At 50.5% G+C, this 22,500-nt stretch overlaps 1 long non-coding RNA gene across 1 annotated transcript in view; it reads right to left on the bottom strand.

Annotated features, from left to right (window-relative positions):
- The window catches only part of LOC149548589 (uncharacterized), a 152,129-nt gene that overhangs the window by 121,687 nt on the left and 7,942 nt on the right, over positions 1-22,500 (bottom strand). The gene's annotated exons all lie outside the window — the stretch shown is intronic.

Here is a 22,500-nt window from a genome sequence, read left to right as displayed (position 1 = left end):
AGTCTGCTCATAAAGTCGAGCCACCAAGTACTCTCACCAAGTCGACTCTTTAAGTCCTTTCATCGAGTCACCCCACCAAGTACTCTCACCAAGTCAACTCTTTAGGTCCGTTCATAGAGTCACCCCACCAAGTCGACCCTTCAAGTGCGTTCATCAAGTCACCCCGCCAAGTCGACTCTTTAAGTTCATTCATCAAGTCACCCCACCAGGTTAGCCCACAAATTACTCTCACCAAGTCGACTCTTTAAGTTCGTTCATCAAGTCACCCCACCAGGTTGGCCCACCGAGTGGACTCTTTAAGTTCGTTCATGAAGTCACTCTGCCAAGTCGGCCCACCAGGTCGACTCTTTAAGTTTGTTCATCAAGTCACCCCGCCAGGTCAGCCCACCAACTACTCTCACCAAGTCGACTCTTTAAGTTTGCTCACCAAGTCACCCTGCCAGGTCGGCCCACCAAGTACTCTCACCAGGTCGACTCTTTAGGTTTGTTCATCAGGTCACCCCACCGAGTACTCTCACCAAGTCGACTCTTTAAGTTCGTTCATCAAGTCGCCCCGCCAGGTCGGCCCACCAAGTACTCTCACCAAGTCAACCCTTTAAGTTCGGTCATCAACTCACCCCGCCAGGTTGGCCCACTAAGTGCTCTCACAAAGTTGACTCTTTAGGTTCATTCATCAGTTCACCCCGCCAGCTCGGCCCACCAAGTTCTCTCACCAGGTCGACTCTTTAAGTTCGTTCATCAAGTCACCCCGCCAGTTCAACCCACCAAGTACTCTCACAAAGTCGACTCTCTAAGTTCGTTCATCGAGTCACCCTGCCAGGTCAGCCCACCAAGTACTCTCACCAAGTCACCCCGCTAGTTCGACCCACCAAGTCAACCCTTTAAGTTCGTTCATCAAGTCACCCGGCCAAGTCGGCCCACCAAGTCGACTCTTTAAGTCCGTTCATCAAGTCACGTGACCAGGTTAGCCCACCGAGTACTCTCACCAAGTTGACTCTTTAAGTTTGTTCATCAAGTCACCCGGCCAACTCAGCCCACCAAGTACTCTCACCAAGTCGACTCTCTAAGTCCGTTCATCAAGTCACCCCGCCAGGTCAGCCCACCAAGTCGAATCTTTAAGTCCATTCATCAAGTCACCCCACCAAGTACTCTAACCAAGTCGATTCTTCAAGTGCGTTCATCAAGTCACCCGACCAACTACTCTCACCAAGTCGACTCTTTAACTATGTTCATCAAGTCACCCCACCAAGCACTCTCACCACGTCAACTCTTCAGGTCCATTCATAAAGTCACCCCACCAAGTCGACCCTTCAAGTGCGTTCATCAAGTCACCCCACCAAGTACTCTCACCAATTCGACTCTTTAAGTCTTTTCATCAAGTCACCACACCAAGTACTCTCACCAAGTCAACTCTTTAGGACCGTTCATCAAGTCACCTCGCCAAGTCGACCCTTGAAGTCTGTTCATCAAGTCACCCCACCAAGTACTCCCACCATGTCGACTCTTTAAGTCAGTTCACGAAGTCACCCAACCAGGTCGGCCCACCAAGGACTCTCACCAAGTCGACTCTCTAAGTCTATTCATCAGGTCAACCCACCGAGTACTCTCACCAAGTCAACTCTTTAGGTCCGTTCATCAAGTCACCTCGCAAAGTTGACCCTCTAAGTTCGTTCATCGAGTCACCCGACTAAGTCGACTGTTTAAGTCCTTTCATCAAGTCACCCCGCCAAGCCGACTCTTTAAGTCCGTTCATCAAGTCACCAGAACAACTACTCTCACCAAGTCGACTCTATAAGTCCGTTCATCAAGTCGGCCCACCAAGTACTCCCACCAAGTCGACTCTTTAAGTCCGTTCATCAGTTCACCCTGCCAAGTACTCTCACCAAGTCAACTCTTTAGGTCCGTTCATCAAGTCACCCCACCAAGTCGACCCTTTAAGTCCGTTCATCAAGTCGCCCTGCCGAGTTGCTTCTCTAAGCCCACTCACCATGTCAGCTCACCAAGTCGATTGTTCAAGTACGTTGCCAAGTCAACTCTTTAAGTTCGCTCGCCAGGTCAGCCCGCCCAAGTCGCCTCTTTAAGTTCGTTCGCCAGGTCGGCCCGCCCAAGTTACATCAGCGGGCTAACTCACCGAGTCACCTCACGAAGTTGACTCTTTAAGTGCGCTCACCAAGTCAGCTCACCAAGTCGACTCACCATCTTGCCTCGATAAGTGGGCTTGCCGAGTTACCCTGCCAAGTCGTCGCCTCTTTAAGCCCGCTCATCGTGTCAGCTCGTCAGGTCGGCTCACCAAGTCGACTAATCAAGTAGGCCCACCAAGTCGCCTCAAGGATAGCTCCTCACTATGAGTCACCTCACCATGTTGACTCAATGAGTCACCTCACCATGTTGTCTCTTTGAGCCTGCTCGCCGGGTCGCCTCACCAAGTCGACTTGAGTACATTGCCAAGTTGACTCTTTAAGTTCACTCGCCGGGTCGACTCGCCAAGTCAGCTCACCATGTCATCTCAACGAACCAACTCGCCGAGTCGCCTCACCATGTCAGCTCTCTAATACCACTCGCCAAGTCGCCCCACCAACTCGCCCCATTAGGCCCACTCTCACCAAGTGGACTCTTCAAGTCTGCTCATAAAGTCGAGCCACCAAGTACTCTCACCAAGTTGACTCTTTAAGTCCTTTCATCGAGTCACCCCACCAAGTACTCTCACCAAGTCAACTCTTTAGGTCCGTTCATAGAATCACCCCACCAAGTCGACCCTTCAAGTGCGTTCATCAAGTCACCCCGCCAAGTCGACTCTTTAAGTTCATTCATCAAGTCACCCCGCCAGGTCAGCCCACAAATTACTCTCACCAAGTTGACTCTTTAAGTTCGTTCATCAATTCACCCCGCCAGGTCGGCCCACCGAGTGGACTCTTTAAGTTTGTTAATGAAGTCACTCTGCCAAGTCGGCCCACCAGGTCGACTCTTTAAGTTCGTTCATCAAGTCACCCCGCCAGGTCAGCCCACCAACTACTCCCACCAAGTCGACTCTTTAAGTTTGCTCACCAAGTCACCCCGCCAGGTCGGTCCACCAAGTACTCTCACCAGGTTGACTCTTTAGGTTTGTTCATCAGGTCACCCCACTGAGTACTCTCACCAAGTCGACTCTTTAAGTTCGTTCATCAAGTCGCCCCGCCAGGTCGGCCCACCAAGTACTCTCACCAAGTCGACCCTTTAAGTTCGGTCATCAACTCACCCTGCCAGGTCGGCCCACCAAGTGCTCTCACAAAGTCGACTCTTTAGGTTCATTCATCAATTCACCCCACCAGCTCGGCCCACCAAGTTCTCTCACCAGGTCGACTCTTTAAGTTCGTTCATCAAGTCACCCCGCCAGTTTGACCCACCAAGTACTCTCACAAAGTCGACTCTCTAAGTTCGTTCATCGAGTCACCCTGCCAGGTCAGCCCACCAAGTACTCTCACCAAGTCACCCCGCTAGTTCAACCCACCAAGTCGACCCTTTAAGTTCGTTCATCAAGTCACCCGGCCAAGTCGGCCCACCAAGTTGACTCTTTAAGTCCGTTCATCAAGTCACGTGACCAGGTCAGCCCACCGAGTACTCTCACCAAGTTGACTATTTAAGTTTGTTCATCAAGTCACCCGGCCAGCTCAGCACACCAAGTACTCTCACCAAGTAGACTCTCTAAGTCCGTTCATCAAGTCACCCCGCCAGGTCAGCCCACCAAGTCGAATCTTTAAGTCCGTTCATCAAGTCACCCCACCAAGTACTCTAACCAAGTCGATTCTTCAAGTGCGTTCATCAAGTCACCCGACCAACTACTCTCACCAAGTCGACTCTTTAACTATGTTCATCAAGTCACCCCACCAAGCACTCTCACCAAGTCAGCTCTTTAGGTCCGTTCATAAAGTCACCCCACCAAGTCGACCCTTCAAGTGCGTTCATCAAGTCACCCCACCAAGTACTCTCACCAATTCGACTCTTTAAGTCTTTTCATCAAGTCACCACACCAAGTACTCTCACCATGTCAACTCTTTAGGACCGTTCATCAAGTCACCTCACCAAGTCGACCCTTGAAGTCCGTTCATCAAGTCACCCCACCAAGTACTTCCACCAAGTTGACTCTTTAAGTCAGTTCACGAAGTCACCCAACCAGGTCGGCCCACCAAGGACTCTCACCAAGTCGACTCTCTAAGTCTGTTCATCAGGTCACCCCACCGAGTACTCTCACCAAGTCAACTCTTTAGGTCCGTTCATCAAGTCACCCCACAAAGTCGACCCTCTAAGTTCGTTCATCGAGTCACCCGACCAAGTCGACTGTTTAAGTCCTTTCATCAAGTCACCCCGCCAAGCCAACTCTTTAAGTCCGTTCATCAAGTCACTAGAACAACTACTCTCACCAAGTCGACTCTATAAGTCAGCCCACCAAGTACTCCCACCCAGTTGACTCTTTAAGTCCGTTCATTAGTTCACCCTGCCAAGTACTCTCACCAAGTCAACTCTTTAGGTCCGTTCATCAAGTCACCCCGCCAAGTCGACCCTTTAAGTCCGTTCATCAAGTCGCCCCGCCGAGTTGCTTCTCTAAGCCCACTCACCATGTCAGCTCACCAAGTTGGTTGTTCAAGTACGTTGCCCAGTCAACTCTTTAAGTTTGCTCGCCAGGTCAGCCCGCCCAAGTCGCCTCTTTAAGTTCGTTCGTCAGGTCAGCCCGCCCAAGTCCCATCAGCGGGCTAACTCGTCGAGTCACCTCACAAAGTTGACTCTTTAAGTGCGCTCACCAAGTCAGCTCACCAAGTCGACTCACCATCTCACCTCGATAAGTTGGCTTGCCGAGTTACCCCGCCAAGTCGTCACCTCTTTAAGCCGGCTCACCGTGTCAGCTCGTCAGGTCGGCTCACCAAGTCGACTAATCAAGTAGGCCCACCAAGTCGCCTCAAGGATAGCTCTGCACCATGAGTCGCCTCACCATGTTGACTCAATGAGTCACCTCACCATGTTGACTCTTTGAGCCCACTCGCCGGGTCGCCTCACCAAGTTGACTCTTTAAGTTCGCTCGCCGGGTTGACTCGCCAAGTCAGCTCACCATGTCATCTCAACGAACCAACTCGCCAAGTTGCCTCACCACATTGGCTCTCTAATACCACTCGCCAAGTCGCCCCACCAACTTGCCCCGTTAGGCCCACTCTCACCAAGTGGACTCTTTAAGTCTGCTCATAAAGTCAAGCCACCAAGTACTCTCACCAAGTTGACTCTTTAAGTCCTTTCATCGAGTCACCCCACCAAGTACTCTCACCGAGTCAACTCTTTAGGTCCATTCATAGAGTCACCCCACCAAGTCGACCCTTCAAGTGCGTTCATCAAGTCACACCGCCAAGTCGACTCTTTAAGTTCATTCTTCAAGTCACCCCGCCAGGTCAGCCCACAAATTACTCTCACCAAGTCGACTCTTTAAGTTTGTTCATCAAGTCACCCCGCCAGGTCGGCCCACCGAGTGGACTCTTTAAATTCGTTCATGAAGTCACTCTGCCAAGTCGGCCCACCAGGTCAACTCTTTAAGTCCGTTCATCAAGTCGCCCTGCCAAGTCGACCCTTTAAGTCCGTTCATCAAGTCGCCTCGCCAAGTATTCTCACCAAGTCGACCCTTTAAGTCCTTTCATCAAGTCACCCCACCAAGCACTCTCACCACGTCAACTCTTTAGGTCCGTTCATAAAGTCACCCCACCAAGTCGACCCTTCAAGTGCGTTCATCAAGTCACCCCACCAAGTACTCTCACCAATTCGACTCTTTAAGTCTTTTCATCAAGTCACCACACCAAGTACTCTCACCATGTCAACTCTTTAGGACCGTTCATCAAGTCACCTTGCCAAGTCAACCCTTGAAGTCCATTCATCAAGTCACCCCACCAAGTACTCCCACCAAGTCGACTCTTTAAGTCAGTTCACGAAGTCACCCAACCAGATCGGCCCACCAAGGACTCTCACCAAGTCGACTCTCTAAGTCTGTTCATCAGGTCACCCCACTGAGTACTCTCACCAAGTCAACACTTTAGGTCCGTTCATAAAGTCACCCCGCAAAGTCGACCCTCTAAGTTCGTTCATCGAGTCACCCGACCAAGTCGACTGTTTAAGTCCTTTCATCAAGTCACCCCGCCAAGCCGACTCTTTAAGTCCGTTCATCAAGTCACCAGAACAACTACTCTCACCAAGTCGACTCTATAAGTCCGTTCATCAAGTCGGCCCACCAAGTACTCCCACCAAGTCGACTCTTTAAGTCCATTCATCAATTCACCCCGCCAAGTACTCTCACCAAGTCAACTCTTTAGGTCCGTTCATCAAGTCACCCCGCCAAGTCGACCCTTTAAGTCCGTTCATCAAGTCGCCCCGCCGAGTTGCTTCTCTAAGTCCACTCACCATGTCAGCTCACCAAGTCGGTTGTTCAAGTACGTTGCCAAGTCAACTCTTTAAGTTCGCTCGCCAGGTCAGCCCGCCCAAGTTGCCTCTTTAAGTTTGTTCGCCAGGTTGGCCCGCCCAAGTCGCATCAGCGGGCTAACTTGCCGAGTCACCTCATGAAGTTGACTCTTTAAGTGCGCTCACCAACTCAGCTCACCAAGTCGACTCACCATCTCGCCTCGATAAGTTGGCTTGCTGAGTTACCCCGCCAAGTCGTTGCCTCTTTAAGCCCGCTCACTGTGTCAGCTCGTCAGGTCGGCTCACCAAGTCGACTAATCAAGTAGGCCCACCAAGTCGCCTCAAGGATAGCTCCTCACCATGAGTCACCTCACCATGTTGACTCAATGAGTCACCTCACCATGTTGACTCTTTGAGCCCGCTCGCCGAGTCGCCTCACCAAGTCGACTCGAGTACGTTGCCAAGTCGACTCTTTAAGTTCGCTCGCCGGGTCGACTAGCCAAGTCAGCTCACCATGTCATCTCAACGAACCAACTCGCTGAGTCGCCTCACCACGTCGGCTCTCTAATATCACTCGCCAAGTCGCCCCACCAACTCACCCCGTTAGGCCCACTCTCACCAAGTGGACTCTTTAAGTCTGCTCATAAAGTCGAGCCACCCAAGTACTCTCACCAAGTCGACTCTTTAAGTCCTTTCATCGAGTCACCCCACCAAGTACTCTCACCAAGTCAACTCTTTAGGTCCGTTCATAGAGTCACCCCACCATGTCGACCCTTCAAGTGCATTCATCAAGTCACCCTGCTAAGTCGACTCTTTAAGTTCATTCATCAAGTCACCCCACCAGGTCAGCCCACAAATTACTCTCACCAAGTTGACTCTTTAACTTCGTTCATCAATTCACCCCGCCAGGTCGACCCACCGAGTGGACTCTTTAAGTTCGTTCATGAAGTCACTCTGCCAAGTCGGCCCACCAGGTCAACTCTTTAAGTCCGTTCATCAAGTCGCCCTGCCAAGTCGACCCTTTAAGTCCGTTCATCAAGTCGCCTCGCCAAGTATTCTCACCAAGTCGACCCTTTAAGTCCTTTCATCAAGTCACCCCACCAAGTTGACTCTTGAAGTCCGTTCATCAAGTCACCAGAACAAGTAATCTAACCAAGTCGACTCTTTAAGTCCATCCATAAAGTCACCCCACCAGGTCGGCCCACCAAGTACTCCCACCAAGCCGACTCTTTATGTTCGTTCATCAGTTCACCCTGCCAAGTACTCTCACCAAGTTGACTCTTTAAGTCTACTCATGAAGTCGAGCCACCAGGAACTCTCACCAAGTTGACTCTTTGAGTCCGTTCATCAACTCACCCCACCAAGTACTCTAACCAAGTCGATTCTTCAAGTGCATTCATCAAGTCGCCCCACTAAGTACTCTCACCAAGTCGACTCTTTAAGTCCTTTCATCGAGTCACCCCGCCAAGTACTCTCACCAAGTCAACTCTTTAGGTCCGTTCATAGAGTCACCCCACCAAGTCGACCCTTCAAGTGCGTTCATCAAGTCACCCCGCCAGGTCGGCCCACCAAGTCGAATCTCTAAGTCCGTTCATCAAGTAACCGTCTGGATCTGGCCGAGCCGTTCTGGCCGAGCCATGCTGGCCGAGCCGATCTGGGCGAGCCATTCTGGCCGACCCGATCTGGCTGAGCCATTCTGGGAAATCCATGCTGGCCGAGCTGATCTGGGCGAGCCGATCTGGGCGACCCGTTCTGGCTGAGTCGATCTGGGCGACCCGTTCTGGCCGAGCCATGCTGGCCGAGCCGTTCTGGCCGGGCCATGCTGGCCGAGCCGATCTGGGTGAACTGTTCTGGCCGAGCCATTCTGGCTGAGCCATGCTGTCCGAGCCGATCTGGGCGAGCCATGCTGGCTGAGCCGATCTGGGCGAGCCGTTCTTGCCGAGCTATGCTGGCCGAGCCATGCTGGTCAAGCGGATCTGGGTGAGCCGTTCTGGCTGAGCCGATCTAGCTGAGCTCCAAAAACGGTGTCGTGGATGGCTGTTTGGTCACCTCTGTGCCAACTCGATCAGCACAACATTGGGAATGGTTCGACAGTGGTTGTCATTCCAATGTGTCATCGGGATGTCTTGGAACGCGGCCTTTCAAGGGCAAGCTCACGTCTAGCACTTGGATTGTGCGTCATCACAAGTGAATGGGGAGATCTCTTTGTGAACGGCGGCATGGCAATTGCAAGAGAAAATTGACTTAGTAGTCGGAGCATTGGCCTCGGGCCACTGTGACGGCCTTGCAATTTCTCTATAATTGCAACCTATGTTTGCGCAGTAGCAGAGTTTGCATGTAAGATTGGGCTTTGTTCTTGACGGTTCGAAGTACCCTCACCGAGTCACCAAGTCACCATGCTGGCTGACTCGATCTGGCTGAGCCGATCTGGGCGAGCCATGCTGGCTGAGCCAAGCTGGCCGAGCCGACCTGGGCGAGCCATGCTGGCCGACCCGATCTGGGTTAGCCATTCTTGCCGACCCGATCTGGCCGAGCTCCAAAAACGGTGTCGTGGATGGCTATTTGGTCACATTTTTCATTGAATTAGATTTTTAAGGGAGTTGTCCGTGCTATCACAGATTTCTAATGCAGAGCGAGCCTCGCACTAATAGCTTATATAGGAGAGGTTGTTGCCGCGAGCCTCTCCCATGTCCCTTTCATTGATTCAACATTGGTGTCTAGGCGGATCGGATTGTTGGGTTTTCAAACGGTGTATGCTGATGTTGAATCAATGAAAGGGCCATGAAGCGATCTCAGTGCTTTTCCTCGGGTCTCCTTTAGATCATGTTTTCCGATGACTCAATTTTGGAAAAGGTGAGGCAGCGGTTGCCGATCCATGGCGTGTGTTTTTGGTGATTTTAAAACTTGATCTAAACGTGAGCCCTTGTCTAGCACTCCGGCGTTGCTTGGTATAATGGCAATTTGCTATGGGTGCTTGACGCTCTAGCAATTTGTCATGGTGTACTTGTCGCGGCTACATGGGAGCTTTAATATCGAAAGCTCTCGGCAAAAAATGGTGGCCGAGCCATGCTGGCCGACCCGATCTGGCTTAGCTGTTTTCGTCAACCCGATCTGGCTCTTCTTTCTCACTCCATCGGCAAAAATTCGAGAGTTGTTCGATAGCGGTTGTCATTCCAATGTGTCATTGCAGTGATCTAGAGAGTGATGCTAATGGTGGGAGCTTGCGTCTAGCATTTGGGGATGTTTGTGCAAGCGAGCAGGGGAGCTTCTCTTATCGAAACCTCTCTGTGGCCTTTGAATATAGACCCAGTGCCGACGATATCGATGGATACGAGCCTTGGATTCTAAAATTGTTCAGCTAACATTGGTTTTTGTGAGAGATGGTTACGAAAGCACTTCCTGATCGATACGTGGGAGTTCCCTAAGATCGCCTCTGTGCCAACTTGATAGGCACAACATTGGGAATGGTTCGACAGCGGTTTTCGTTCCAATGTGTCATCGGGATGTCTTGGAACGCGGCGTTTCAAGGGCGAGCTCGCTTCTAGCACTTGGATTGTGCGTCGTCACAAGTGATTGGGGAGATCTCTCTGTGAACGGCGGCATGGCGATTGCAAGAGAAAATTGACTTAGTAGTCAGAGCATTGGCCTCGGGCCATTGTGACGGCCTTGCAATTTCTCTATAATTGCAACCTATGTTTGCGCAGTAGTAGAGTTTGCACGTTAGATTGGCCTTTGTTCTTGACAGTTCGAAGTACTCTCACCAAGTCAGCAAGTTGCCATGCTGGCCGAGCCGATCTGGGCGAGCCATGCTGGCCGAGCCGATCTGGGCGAGCTCCAAAAACGGTGTCGTGGATGGCTGTTTGGTCACATTTTTCATTGAATTGGATTTTTAAGGGAGTTGTCCGCGTTATCGCAGATTTCTAATGCAGAGCGAGCCTCGCACTAATAGCTTATATAGGAGAGGTTGTTGCCACAAGCCTCTCCCATGCCCCTTTCATTGATTCAACATTGGTGTCTAGGCGGATCGGATTGTTGGGTTTTCAAACGGTGTATGCTGATGTTGAATCAATGAAAGGGGCATGAAGCGATCTCAGTGCTTTTCCTCGGCTCTCCTTTAGATCATGTTTTCCGATGACTCAATTTTGGAAAAGGTCAGGCAGCGGTTGCCGATCCATGGCGTGTGTTTTTGGTGGTTTTAAAACTTGATCTAAACGTGAGCCCTTGTCTAGCACTCCGGCGATGCTTGGTATAATGGCAATTTGCTATGGGTGCTCGGCGCTCTAGCAATTTGTCATGGTGTACTTATTGCGGCTACATGGGAGCTTTTATATCGAAAGCTCTCGGTGAAAAATGGTGGCCGAGCCATGCTGGCGGACCCGATCTGGCTTAGCCGTTTTTGTCGACCCGATCTGGCTCTCGTTTCTCACTCCATCAGCACAAATTCAGGAGTTGGTCGACAGCGGTTGTCGTTCCAATGTGTCATTGCGGTGATCTGGAGAGCGATGCTAAGTGCGGGAGCTTGCGTCTAGCATTTGGGGATGTTTGTGCAAGCGAGCAGGGGAGCTTCTCTTATTGGAACCTCTCCGTGGCCTTTGAATATAGACCTAGTGCCGACGATATCGATTGATACGAGCCTTGGATTATAAAATTGTTCAGCTAACATTGGTTTTTGTGAGATATGGGTACGAAAGCACTTCCCGATCGATACGCGGGAGTTCCCTAAGATCGCCTCTATGCCAACTCGATCGGCACAACATTGGGAATGGTTCGACAGCGGTTGTCGTTCCAATGTGTCATCGGGATGTCTTGGAACACGGCCTTTCAAGGGCGAGCTCGCGTCTAGCACTTGGATTGTGCGTCGTCACAAGTGAATGGGGAGATCTCTCTGTGAACGGCGGCATGGCGATTGCAAGAGAAAATTGACTTAGTAGTCGGAGCATTGGCCTCAGGCCATTGTGACGGCCTTGCAATTTCTCTATAATTGCAAGCTATGTTTGCGCAGTAGCAAAGTTTGCATGTTAGATTGGCCTTTGTTCTTGACAGTTCGAAGTACTCTCACCGAGTCAGCAAGTCACCATGCTGGCCGAGCCGATCTGGGAGAGCCATTCTGGCCGAGCTGATCTGGGTGAGCTCTAAAAACGGTGTCATGGATGGCTATTTGGTCACATTTTTCATTGAATTGGATTTTTAAGGTTTTTGTCCGCGCTATCGCAGATTTCTAATGCAGAGCAAGCCTCGCACTAATAGCTTATATAGGAGAGGTTGTTGCCGCGAGCCTCTCCCATGCCCCTTTCATTGATTCAACATTGGTGTCTAGGCGGATCGGATTGTTGGGTTTTCAAACGGTGTATGCTGATGTTGAATGAATGAAAGGGGCATGAAGCGATCTCAGTGCTTTTCCTCGGCTCTCCTTTAGATCATGTTTTCCGATGACTCAATTTTGGAAAAGGTGAGGCAACGGTTGCCGATCCATGGCGTGTCTTTTTGGTGATTTTAAAACTTGATCTAAACGTGAGCCCTTGTCTAGCACTCCGGCGTTGCTTGGTATAATGGCAATTTGCTATGGGTGCTCGGCGCTCTAGCAATCTTGTCATGGTGTACTTATCGCTGCTACATGGGAGCTTTAATATCGAAAGCTCTCGGCGAAAAATGGTGGCCGAGCCATGCTGGCCGACCCAATCTAGCTTAGCCATTTTTGTCGACCCGATCTGGCTCTTCTTTCTCACTCCATCGGCACAAATTTGAGAGTTGTTCGACAGCGATTGTCGTTCCAATGTGTCATTGCGGTGATCTGGAGAGCGATGCTAAGGGTGGGAGCTTGCGTCTAGCATTTGGGGATGTTTGTGCAAGAGAGCAGGGGAGCTTCTCTTATCGGAACCTCTCTGTGGCCTTTGAATATAGACCCAGTGCCAACGATATCGGTGGATACGAGCCTTGGATTCTAAAATTGTTCAGCTAACATTGGTTTTTGTGAGAGATGGGTACGAAAGCACTTCCCGATCGATTCGCGGGAGCTCCCTAAGATCGCCTCTGTGCCAACTCGATCGGCACAACATTGGGAATGGTTCGACAGCGGTTGTCGTTCCAATGTGTCATCGGGATGTCTTGGAACGCGGCCTTTCAAGGGTGAGATCGCATCTAGCACTTGGATTGTGCGTCGTCACAAGTGATTGGGGAGATCTCTCTGTGAACGGCGGCATGGTGATTGCAAGAGAAAATTGACTTAGTAGTCGGAGCATTGGCCTCGGGCCATTGTGACGGCCTTGCAATTTCTCTGTAATTGCAACCTATGTTTGCGCAGTAGCAGAGTTTGCATGTAAGATTGGCCTTTGTTCTTGACAGTTCCAGGAGATGACCTCCAGAACTTTTGGATTGGGCCCCTTCAAGGTGAAATTCATTCAGTTGATCGGATGAGCTCGATGACCATTTCACTCCCTTGGCTGCATGAATTCAAATCCCATCCAGCTGCCGTGAAGCCATCTCGATTTTGCTATGTGAGGGCTCTCTCCCCAGAGTCGTTCTCTTTGCAACAACTTCTTTGGCAAAAAAATTTTGGAATGGTTCGGCAGCGGTTGTCGTTCCAATGGTGCCGTTGTTGTGGTTGCCTGGGCAGCGATCTGAAGGGCGAGCTGTCGTCTAGCAGTTGGGCTGCGCATCACGGGTGACAAGGGAGCCTTTGTAATCGGAAGCTCCCTGTGACCATTCGATGAGAAGAGCCATTGCTTGTGTGAGCAAGGACGAATGCAGCCTCGGATTCCAAAGGAAATCAACGACATCAGATCTATATATAATAGCGGAATGAAGCAGCAGCCCGTTTGCCATGCGCGGCTCCCCAAAGTTGCTCGTCTTTCTCACTCCATCAGCACAAATTCAGGAGTTGTTTGACAGTGGTTGTCGTTCCAATGTGTCATTGCGGCAATCTGGAGAGTGATGCTAAGGGCGGGAGCTTATGTCTAGCATTTGGGATGTTTGTGCGAGTGAGTAGGGGAGCTTCTCTTATTGGAACCTCTCCGTTGCCTTTGAATATATAGACCCAGTGCCGACGATATCGATGGATATGAGCCTTGGATTCTAAATTTGTTGACAGCTAAGATTGGTTTTTGTGAGAGATGGGTACGAAAGCACATCCCGATTGCTATGCGGGAGCTCCCTAAGGTCGCCTCTATGCCAACTCGATCGGCACAACATTGGGAATGGTTCGACAGCGGTTGTCGTTCCAATGTGTCATCGGTGGATGTCTCAGAAAGTTGCCTGGCCTTTCAAGGGCGAGCTCACGTCTATCACTTGGATTGTGCGTCGCGTCGCAAGTGAATGGGGAGATCTCTCTGTGAAAGGCAGCATGGTGATTGCAAGAGAAAATTGACTTAGTCGGAGCATTGGCCTCGGGCCACTGTGATGGCCTGGCAATTTCTCTTTAATTGCAACCTATGTTTGCGCAGTAGCAGAGTTTGCAAGTAAGACGGTCCTTATTCTTGAGAGTTCTGGGAGATGACCTCGGGAACTTTTGGATTGGGCCCCTTCAAGGTGAAATTCATCCAGTTGATCGGATGAGCTCGATGACCATTTCAGTCCCTTGGCTCCATGAGCTCACATCTCCTAACCGATGACAATCTTTTGCTCCTTAGACGACCTCATAATAAATTGGGTCGTGGATGGCTGTTTGGTCAGAATTTTCAACGATTTGGATTTTTATGGTGGATGTCGATGTGTTCGCTAATCTCTAATGTAGAGTGAGCCTCGCACTAATAGCTTATATAGGAGAGGTTGTTTCCGCGAACCTCTCCCATGCCCCTCTCATTGATTCAACAGCGGTGTCAAGGCGGATGGAAATGTCAGATTTTGAAACGATGGACGCCGACGTTGAATCAATTGGAGGGGCATGAAGCCCACCTTGGAGGCACATCACGAGTGACAAGGGAGACTTTGTGATCGGAAGCTCCCCATGGCCATTCGATGAGAAGAGCCATTGCTGGTGTGAGCAAGGACGAATGCAGCCTCAGATTCCAAACAAAATCAATGACATCAGATCTATATATAAGAGCGGAATCAAGCAGCAGCCCATTTGCGATGTGCGGCTCCCCAAAGTTGCTATTCTTTCTCACTCCATCGGGGCACAAATGCGGGAGTTGTTTGATAGCGATCGTCGTTCCAATGGTGTCATTGCGTCAAAATTTGTTCATAGCTAAGATTGGTTTTTGTGAGAGATGGGTATGAAAGCACATCCCGATTGCTACGCGGGAGCTCCCTAAGGTCGCCTCTGTGCCAACTCGATCGGCACAACATTGCGAATGGTTCGACAGCAGTTTTCGTTCCAATGTGTCATCGGGGGATGGTCTTGGAAAGTGGTCTTTCTTTCAAGGGCGAGCTCGCGTCTAGCACTTGGGTTGTGCGTCACGTCACAAGTGAATGGGGGATGTCTTGGAAAGTGGTCTTTCTTTCAAGGGCGAGCTCGCGTCTAGCACTTGGATTGTGCGTTGCGTCACAAGTGAATGGGGAGATCTCTCTGTGAATGGCGGCATGGTGATTGCAAGAGAAAATTGACTTAGTCGGAGCCATTGGCCTCGGGCCATTGTGACGGCCTCACAATTTCTCTTTAATTGCAACCTATATTTGCGCAGTAGCAGAGTTTGCATGTAAGATGGGCCTTGTTCTCGAGAGTTCCAGGAGATGACCTCCGGAACTTTTGGATTGGGCCCCTTCAAGGTGAAATTCATCCAGTTGATCAGATGAGCTCGATGACCATTTCAGTCCCTCGGCTCCATGAACTCACATCTCCTAACCGATGACAATCTTTTGCTCCTCTGCCGACCTCATAAAAAATTGGGTCGTGAATGGCTGTTTGGTAGGAATTTTAAAGGATTTGGATTTTTAAGGTGGATGTCGGTGTGTTCGCTAATTTCTAATGCAGAGCGAGCCTCGCACTAATAGCTTATATAGGAGAGGTGGTTGCCGCGAGCCTCTCCCGTGCCCCTCTCATTGATTCAATGCCGGTGTCAAGGCGGATGGATATGTCAAATTTTGAAATGGTGGACGCCGACGTTGAATCAATTAGAGGGGCATGAAGGCCACCCTGGATGTGTTATTCCTCGACTCTCCTTTACATCATGTTTTCTTCTCACTCAGCTGGCAAAAATTTTAGAAAAAGGTTTGGCAGCGGTTGCCATCCCTCACCGCGTCTACTTGGTGATTTTAAAACTCGATCTAAAACGAGAGCCCTCGCCTAGCACCTCCGTCCGGTGTTGCTCGGCTATTGCATAAAATTATGCCAACGGCGCGAATCCCCCAACAAATGCCTATGCTTGGACCCTCTCTTAGATCACCTTCTTCGATCACTCGACCGACGCAACTACGGAAGAGACTTGGCAGCGGTTGCCATTCTACAGCGCGTCTGTTCAGCGATTTCGAAGTTGATCTAATGGCGAGCCCTTGTCTATAGCCATGAGGTGGGTGCTTGGTGCTCTAGCAATATTTTTTGCGAGCCTATCGCGGCTACAATGGGAGAGGTGGTTGCCGCGAGCCTCTCCCGTGCCCAGCTCATTGATTCAATGCCGCTGTCAAGGCAGATGGATATGTCAAATTTTGAAATGGTGGACGCCAAAGTTGAATCAATTAGAGGGGCATGAAGCCCACCCTCGAGGGTTCTATTCCTGGACTCTCCGTTAGATCATGTTTTCTTGTCACTCAGCTGTCGCAATTTCGGAAAAAGGTTTGGCAGCAGTTGCCATCCCTCACCGCGTCTACTTGGTGATTTTAAAACTCGATCTAAAATGGGAGCCCTCGTCTAGCACCTCCGTCCGGTGTTGCTCGGGTATTGCATAAATTTATGCCATCGGCGCGAATCCCCCAACGAATGCCTACGCTTGGACCCTCTCTTAGATCACCTTGTTCGATCACTCGACCGACGCAACTACGGAAGAGACTTGGCATCGGGGGCATAACGCCGCTGTCAGGGCGGATGGATATGTCAAATTTTGAAACGGTGGACGCCGACGTTGAATCAATTAGAGGGGAATGAAGCCCACCCTCGAGGGTGCTATTCTTGGACTCTCCTTTAGATCATGTTTTCTTGTCACTCAGCTGGTGCAATTTTGGAAAAAGGTTTGGCAGCGGTTGCCAGCCCTCACCGCGTCTACTCGGTGAATTTTAAAACTTGATCTAAAATGGGAGCCCTCGTCTAGCACCTCCGTCCGGTGTTTCTCGGGTATTGCATAAATTTATGCCATCAGCGCGAATCCCCCAACGAATGCCTACGCTTGGACCCTCTCTTAGATCACCTTCTTCGATCACTCGACCGACGCAACTATGGAAGAGACTTGGCAGCGATTGCCATTCTACACCACGTCTGTTCAGCGATTTCGAAGTTGATCTAATGGCGAGCCCTTGTCTCTAGGCATGAAGTGGGTGCTTGGCGCTCTAGCAAAATTTTTTGCATGCCTATCGCAGCTACAAGGGGAGAGGTGGTTGCCGCGAGGCTCTCCCATGCCCCCCTCATTGATTCAACGCCGCTGTCAGGGCGGATGGATATGTCAGATTTTGAAACGGTGGACGCCGACGTTGAATCAATTAGAGGGGCATGAAGCCCACCCTCGAGGGTGCTATTCCTGGACTCTCCTTTAGATCATGTTTTCTTGTCACTCAGCTAGTGCAATTTCGGAAAAAGGTTTGGCAGCGGTTGCCAGCCCTCACCGCGTCTACTTGGTGATTTTAAAACTCAATCTAAAATGGGAGCCCTTGTCTAGCACCTCCGTCCGGTGTTGCTCAGGTATTGCATAAATTTATGCCATCGGCGTGAATCCCCCAACGAATTCCTACACGCTTGGACACTCTCTTAGATCACCTTCTTCGATCACTCGACCGATGCAACTACGGAAGAGACTTGGCAGTGGTTGCCATTCTACAGCGCGTCTGTTCAGCGATTTCAAAGTTGATCTAATGGCGAGCCCTTGTCTCTAGCCATGAGGTGGGTGCTTGGCGCTCTAGCAAAAATTTTTGCGTGCCTATCGCGGCGGCTACAAGGGGAGAGGTGGTTGCCGCGAGCCTCTCCTGTGCCCCCCTCATTGATTCAACGCCGCTGTCAGGGCGGATGGATATGTCAGATTTTGAAACGGTGGACACTGACGTTGAATCAATTAGAGGGGCATGAACCCCACCCTCGAGGGTGCTATTCTTGGACTCTCCTTTAGATCATGTTTTCTTGTCACTCAGTTGGCACAATTTCGGAAAAAGGTTTGGCAGCGGTTGCCAGCCCTCACCGCGCCTACCTGGTGATTTTAAAACTCAATCTAAAATGGGAGCCCTCATCTAGCACCTCCGTCCGGTGTTGCTCGGGTATTGCAGAAATTTATGCCATCGGCGCGAATCCCCCAACGAATGCCTATGCTTGGACCCTCTCTTAGATCACCTTCTTCGATCACTCGACCGACGCAACTGCGGAAGAGACTTGGCAGCAGTTGCCATTCTACAGCGCGTCTGTTCAGCGATTTCAAAGCTGATCTAATGGCGAGCCCTTGTCTCTAGCCATGAGGTGGGTGCTTGGCGCTCTAGCAAAATTTTTTTGCGTGCCTATCATGGCTACAATGGCAGAGGTGGTTGTCGCGAGCCTCTCCCGTGCCCCCCTCATTGATTAAACGCCACTGTCAGGGCGGATGGATATGTCAGATTTTGAAACAGTGGACGCTGACGTTGAATCAATTAGAGGGGCATGAAGCCCACCCTCGAGGGTGCTATTCCTTGACTCTCCTTTAGATCATGTTTTCTTGTCACTCAGTTGGCACAATTTTGGAAAAAGGTTTGGCAGAGGTTGCCAGCCCTCACCGCGTCTACTTGGTGATTTTAAAACTCGATCTAAAACGGGAGCCCTCGTCTAGCACCTCCGTCCGGTGTTGCTCGGGTATTGCATAATTTTTTTGCTATCGACGCGAGTCCCCCAACGAATCCCTAGCCTTGGACTCTCTCTTAGATCACCTTCTTCGATCACTCGACCGACGCAATTATGAAACAGGCTTGGCAGCGGTTGCCATTCCACAAAAGTTCTCGGCGACCCTCCCCAATAGAAATCAGTGCTGGTGTTCGCGAAAGACACATTATTCGGATTTTTGGAATATTGGCACCAGCATCGTTTCTATTGGGAGGGCCGTGAAGCCATCCCGATTTTGCTATGCGAGGGCTCTCTCTCCCAAAGTCATTCTCTACGCAACAACTTCTTTGGCACAAAATATTCAGAACGGTTCGGTAGCGGTTGTTGTTCCAATGGTGCCGTTGTGGTGGTTGCCTGGGCAGCGATCTGAAGGGCGACCCGTCGTCTAGCAGTTGGCCTATGCATCACGAGTGACAAGGGAGCCTTTGTTATCGGAAGCTCCCCGTGGCCATTCAATTAGAAGAGCCATTGCTTGTTTGAGCAAGGACGAATGCAGCCTCGGATTCCAAATGAAATCAACGATTTCGGATCTATATAAGAGCGGAATGAAGCAGCAGCACAGCCCATTTTCTATGCGCGGCTCCCCAAAGTTGCTCTTCTTTCTCACTGCATTGCCACAATTTCGGGAGTTGTTCGACAACGGTTGTCATTCCAATGTGTCATTGCGGTGATCTGGAGAGCGATGCTAAGGGCGGGAGCTTGTGTCTAGAATTTAGGATGTTTGTGCGAGCGAGCAAGGGAGCTTCTCTTATCGGAACCTCTCCGTGGCCTTTGAATATATAGACCCAGTGCCGACGATATCGATGGATGCGAGCCCTTGGATTCCAAAATTGTCCACAGCTAACATTGGTTTTTGTGAGAGATGGGCACGAAAGCACATCCCGATTGCTACACGGGAGCTCCATAAGGTCGCCTCTGTGCCAACTCGATCGGCACGACATTGGGAGTGGTTCGACAGCAGTTGACGTTTCAATGTGTCATCGGGGGATGTCTTGGAAAGTGGTCTTTCTTTCAAGGGCGAGCTCGCGTCTACACATTGGATTGTGCATCGCGTCATAAGTGAATGGGGAGATCTCTCTGTGAACGGCGGCATGGTGATTGCAAGAGAAAATTTACTTAGTCGGAGCCATTGGCCTCGGGCCATTGTGACGACCTCGCAATTTCTCTTTAATTGCAACCTATGTTTGTGCAGTAGCAGAGTTTGCATGTAAGATGGGCCCTGTTCTCCAGAGTTCCAGGAGATGACCTCCGGAACTTTTGGATTGGGCCTCTTCAAGGTGAAATTCATCCAGTTGATTGGATGAGCTCGATGACCATTTCAGTCCCTTGGCTCCATGAACTCACATCTCCTAACCAATGGCAATCTTTTACTCCTCTGCCGACCTCATAAAAAATTGGGTCGTGAATGGCTATTTGGTAGGAATTTTAAAGGATTTGGATTTTTAAGGCAGATGTCGTTGTGCTCGCTAATTTCTAATGCAGAGCGAGCCTCGCACTAATAGCTTATATAGGAGAGGTGGTTGCCGCGAGCCTCTCCTGTGCCCCCCTCATTGATTCAACGCCGATGTCAAGGCGGATGGATATGTCAGATTTTGAAACGGTGGACGCCGACGTTGAAACAATTAGAGGGGCATGAAGCCCACCCTAGATGTGCTATTCCTTGACTCTCCTTTAGATCATGTTTTCTTCTCACTCAGCTGGCACAATTTTGGAAAAAGGTTTGGCAGCGGTTGCCATCCCTCACCGCGTCTACTTGGTGATTTTAAAACTCGATCTAAAACGGGAGCCCTCGTCTAGCACCTTCGTCCGGTGTTGCTCGGGTATTGCATAAAATTATGCCATCGGTGCGAATCCGCCAATGAATGCCTATGCTTGGACCCTCTCTTAGATCACCTTCTTTGATCACTCGACCAACGCAACTACGGAAGAGACTTGGCAGCGGTTGCCATTCTACAGCACATCTGTTCAGCGATTTCGAAGTTGATCTAATGGTGAGCCCTTGTCTCTAGGCATGAGGTGGGTGCTTGGCGCTCAAGCAAAATTTTTTGTGTGCCTATCGCGGCTACAATGGGAGAGGTGTTTACCGTGAGCCTCTCCCGTGCCCCCCTCATTGATTCAACGCCGCTGTCAGGGCGGATGGATATGTCAGATTTTGAAAAGGTGGACGCCGACGTTGAATCAATTAGAGGGGCATGAAGCCCACCCTCGAGGGTGCTATTCCTGGACTCTCCTTTAGATCATGTTTTCTTGTCACTCAGCTGTCGCAATTTCAGAAAAAGGTTTGGCAGCAGTTGCCAGCCCTCACCGCGTCTACTCGGTGATTTTAAAACTCGATCTAAAATGGGAGCCCTCGTCTAGCACCTCCATCCGGTGTTGCTTGGGTATTGCATAAATTTATGCCATCGGCGCGAATCCCCCAACGAATGCCTACGCTTGGACCCTCTCTTAGATCACCTTCTTCGATCACTCGACCGACGCAACTACGGAAGAGACTTGGCAGCGGTTGCCATTCTACACCGCGTCTGTTCAGTGATTTCGAAGTTGATCTAATGGCGAGCCCTTGTCTCTAGGCATGAGGTGGGTGCTTGGCACTCTAGCAAAAATTTTTGTGTGCCTATCGCGGCTACAAAGGGAGAGGTGGTTGCCGCGAGCCTCTCCCGTGCCCCCCTCATTGATTCAACGCCGCTGTCAGGGCGGATGGATATGTCAGATTTTGAAATGGTGGACGCCGACATTGAATCAATTAGAGGGGCATGAAGCCCACCCTCGAGGGTGCTATTCCTGGACTCTCCTTTAGATCATGTTTTCTTGTCACTCAGCTGGCACAATTTCGGAAAAAGGTTTGGCAGCGGTTGCCAGCCCTCACCGCGTCTACATGGTGATTTTAAAACTCGATCTAAAATGGGAGCCCTCGTCTAGCACCTCCGTCCGGTGTTGCTCGGGTATTGCATAAATTTATGCCATCGGCGCGAATCCCCCCAACGAATTCCTACGCTTGGACCCTCTCTTGGATCACCTTGTTCGATCACTCAACCGACGCAACTACGGAAGAGACTTGGCAGCGGTTGCCATTCTACACCGTGTCTGTTCAGCGATTTTGAAGTTGATCTAATGGCGAGCCCTTATCTCTAGCCATGAGGTGGGTGCTTGGCGCTCTAGCAAAATTTTTTGCATGCCTATGGTGGCTACAATGGGAGAGGTGGTTGCTGCAAGCCTCTCCCATGCACCCCCTCATTTATTCAATGCCGCTGTTAGGGCGGATGGAAATGTCAGATTTTGAAACGGTGGACGCCGACGTTGAATCAATTAGAGGGGCATGAAGCCCACCCTCGAGGGTGCTATTCCTGGACTCTCCTTTAGATCATGTATTCTTGTCACTCAGCTGGCGCAATTTCGGAAAAAGGTTTGGCATCGGTTGCCAGCCCCTCACCGCGTCTACTTGGTGATTTTAAAACTCGATCTAAAATGGGAGCCCTCGTCTTGCACCTCCGTCCAATGTTGCTCGGGTATTGCACAAATTTTTGCCATCGGCGCGAATCCCCCAATGAATGCCTACATGCTTGGACCCTCTCTTAGATCACCTTCTTCGATCACTCGACCGACGCAATTACGGAAGAGACTTGGCAGCGGTTGCCATTCTACACCGCATCCATTCTGCGATTTCGAAGTTGATCTAATGGCGAGCCCTTGTCTATAGCCATGAGGTGGGTGCTTGGTGCTCTAGCAATATTTTTTGCGAGCCTATCGCGGCTACAATGGGAGAGGTGGTTGCCGCGAGCCTCTCCCGTGCCCAGCTCATTGATTCAATGCCGCTGTCAAGGCAGATGGATATGTCAAATTTTGAAATGGTGGACGCCAAAGTTGAATCAATTAGAGGGGCATGAAGCCCACCCTCGAGGGTTCTATTCCTGGACTCTCCGTTAGATCATGTTTTCTTGTCACTCAGCTGTCGCAATTTCGGAAAAAGGTTTGGCAGCAGTTGCCATCCCTCACCGCGTCTACTTGGTGATTTTAAAACTCGATCTAAAATGGGAGCCCTCGTCTAGCACCTCCGTCCGGTGTTGCTCGGGTATTGCATAAATTTATGCCATCGGCGCGAATCCCCCAACGAATGCCTACGCTTGGACCCTCTCTTAGATCACCTTGTTCGATCACTCGACCGACGCAACTACGGAAGA

Source organism: Cupressus sempervirens, chromosome 7 (genome assembly GCF_028749045.1).
Source record: "Cupressus sempervirens isolate cs-2001-9-10 chromosome 7, ASM2874904v1, whole genome shotgun sequence".
In the NCBI taxonomy this organism is placed as follows: Eukaryota; Viridiplantae; Streptophyta; class Pinopsida; order Cupressales; family Cupressaceae; genus Cupressus; species Cupressus sempervirens.
The sequence above is the reverse complement of the archived record's forward strand: the minus strand, read 5'-3'. Positions and strand labels throughout refer to the sequence as shown.